Source organism: Mandrillus leucophaeus, unplaced genomic scaffold, assembly GCF_000951045.1.
Source record: "Mandrillus leucophaeus isolate KB7577 unplaced genomic scaffold, Mleu.le_1.0 Scaffold764, whole genome shotgun sequence".
Taxonomy (NCBI): domain Eukaryota; kingdom Metazoa; phylum Chordata; class Mammalia; order Primates; family Cercopithecidae; genus Mandrillus; species Mandrillus leucophaeus.
In genome coordinates, this window is record NW_012108297.1 from 767,463 (window position 1) to 770,021 (window position 2,559).

A 2,559-nucleotide genomic window follows, 5' to 3' on the forward strand; every position below is an offset into this window, starting at 1 on the left:
CTTGCAGTGACTGTTTTCTCACTCTACCCAGTTATTAGTAAGAGAAGTGGTTTCCAGGAAGCTACACTTTAAGGATAAAAATTTTCTGATCCCATTGGATTTAAAGGTATTAATGACTTCATTGCCAGTGATAATGGCATTGGTGGTCCATGGCATACAGTGGCAAAATAGTTACTACCTTGGATGACCAAGAAGTTGCTGCAATAGGATTATATAATGGAAATAAAGGGTACAAGGGTTGTGGAGTGGGTTGACTATTTCAAAGTACACCGGAGAACTTAGAGAAAGAAAAAGATAAGCTTAAGGCTTTAAATTACTACTTCAAGGCCTGGACAAGAAACCAGAATGTTTCTTATCTGCCTGGAAAAAAAAATCTTGGCCGGGAGCGGTGGCTTATGCCTGTAATCCCAGCACTTTGGGAGGCCAAGGCGGGCAGATCATAAGGTCAAGAGATTGAGACCATCCTGACCAACATGGTGAAACCCTGTCTCTACCAAAAATACAAAAATTAGCTGGGCGTGGTGGCACGCATCTGTAGTCCCAGCTACTCGGGAGGCTGAGGTGGGAGAACCGCTTGAACCCAGGAGGCGGAGGTTGCAGTGAGCCGAGATCTCACCACTGCACTCCAGCCTGGGCAACAGAGTGAGACTGTCTCAAAAAAAAAAAAAGAAAAGAAATGAAAGAAAATAAAATCTTGCCTTATATAGTTACATGGTCAAGATTTTTTAAAATTGAACCCCAATTCTGACCATACAGATGGCTGAATTATAAAGCAAATGGAATTAACTTACACGATCTCTTAGGCTGAAGTTAAGGTATTGATCAGGAAACAGTGAAACTTTGGAAATTAGAGTTTGAACAAATTCCAGTGAACCAGAGGACCCTGAACCTCAAAATTCTGCCAAGCCTTCATTGTGAACAAACATTCTTCCTCTACTATGGTAGACAGAATAATGGCCCCCGAAGATGTCCACGTCCAAATCCATAAAGTCTGTGAATATACATCTTTACATGGCAAGAGGGACATTGCAGATTCCTGAGATGGAAAGATTATCCTAGATTATCCAGGTGGGCCCAAGGTAATCATAAGGGTCCATGTAAGAGGGGGACAGGAGGGTCAGGGTCAGATTACAGTAGGAGAGATTGAAGGTGCTGCACTACTGGCTTTGAAGATGAAGGGAGAAGGCCACGTGCCAAGGAATGCTGGTGGCCTCTGGAAGCTGGAAAAGGCAAGGAAAGAAATTCTCCCTGAAAATCTCCAGAATAACGCAGCCCTGCTGACACCTTAATTTAGTCCCATGAGACCTCCAGAACTGCAAAATAATAAATGGGTTATTTTAAGTTACTAAATTTGTGGTAACTTGTTACAGCAGCAATAGAAATCTGGTCCATCTACTGCTATAGAGATTAGTCTTTCCTTGCCTAAAGAACCTGTGATGACCATTCCTGAAGTAGCTGCTTTGCAGAGCAACACTGATGTGCCTTCAGACCCACGCCTATCACCTCTCATGTCATTGCTTCTAGATGAATAACTAGACTCGAAACCAAACTCAAATCCTTGGTGACCCCAAAAGAACAAGTACATTGCATAATATTCTATATTGTTGACCGTAGTTAAACACATTCAGAAAGTGATTTGTAAATATTGCTAAAATATATTTTTTTGGCGGGGACACAGTATTTGTTCACAGGGACTAGAACATGAGAAGTAGCTTTTGGGTCAGCTGATAGCTTAACTTCATAGCTAGCTGGCAGCCTAGGTAACATACAGCTTTATTTCTGGGGGCTGATTTTTTTCCCTTCATATTACACCATGGTTGTAAGATGATGATAATGATCCGGTAGAAAGAGAAAAACTGGTGATGTAGGGGTAGAGGTTGGGGGATACTTGCAGAAGCCAAGTTCTTAAGTAGCTGAGAGGAGATGGAATCCAGCACACAAGGTGAAGCAGAGACAGTTCATGTGTTCTATAGGAAGGAAGGAAGCTTATGTGAACTGATGTAACTCAATTAGTAGGTTTGGTGTTAAACATAATCAGTTCTGATTCCTTTCATTTTTCTCAGTTAAGAAATCTGTCATTAGCTGAGAGTGTGGACAGGGGAGGAGATTTAAGGATATTAGAGAAAGAGGAAGAGCAAATTCACTAGCCCCAGTGAGTTCAAGGCTAATAAAGATAACAGAAAAAAGACAGGACCCACACAGAGCCTTGCTGAGTACTATTAGAAATCTGCCTCTCAGATCTGAGAACCACTGCCTCCAGAAACCTCTGGCAGGATATCATTGATTTATCTTTTTAGGTTCTGGTCATTTAAGCAGTTACAATCTATCTTCTGGTCTCTTCCAACCCACTCTCATTTCTCCACCTTGATCCTGAGGGCTCCTGAGAAACCCAGAAAGTAAAATATCTTTTGAGTTGTGTACCAAAGCGTGACTCCCTTCTCTGAACTCTTCTCCTAACCAGATGTGGTCCCTCGCAGCCAATTTTACATGACCCCACCCCCATCTCTCTTGCCATTGCCAAGTCCAGTGGTGGACACCTGACCCAACCTTGTCAATTGG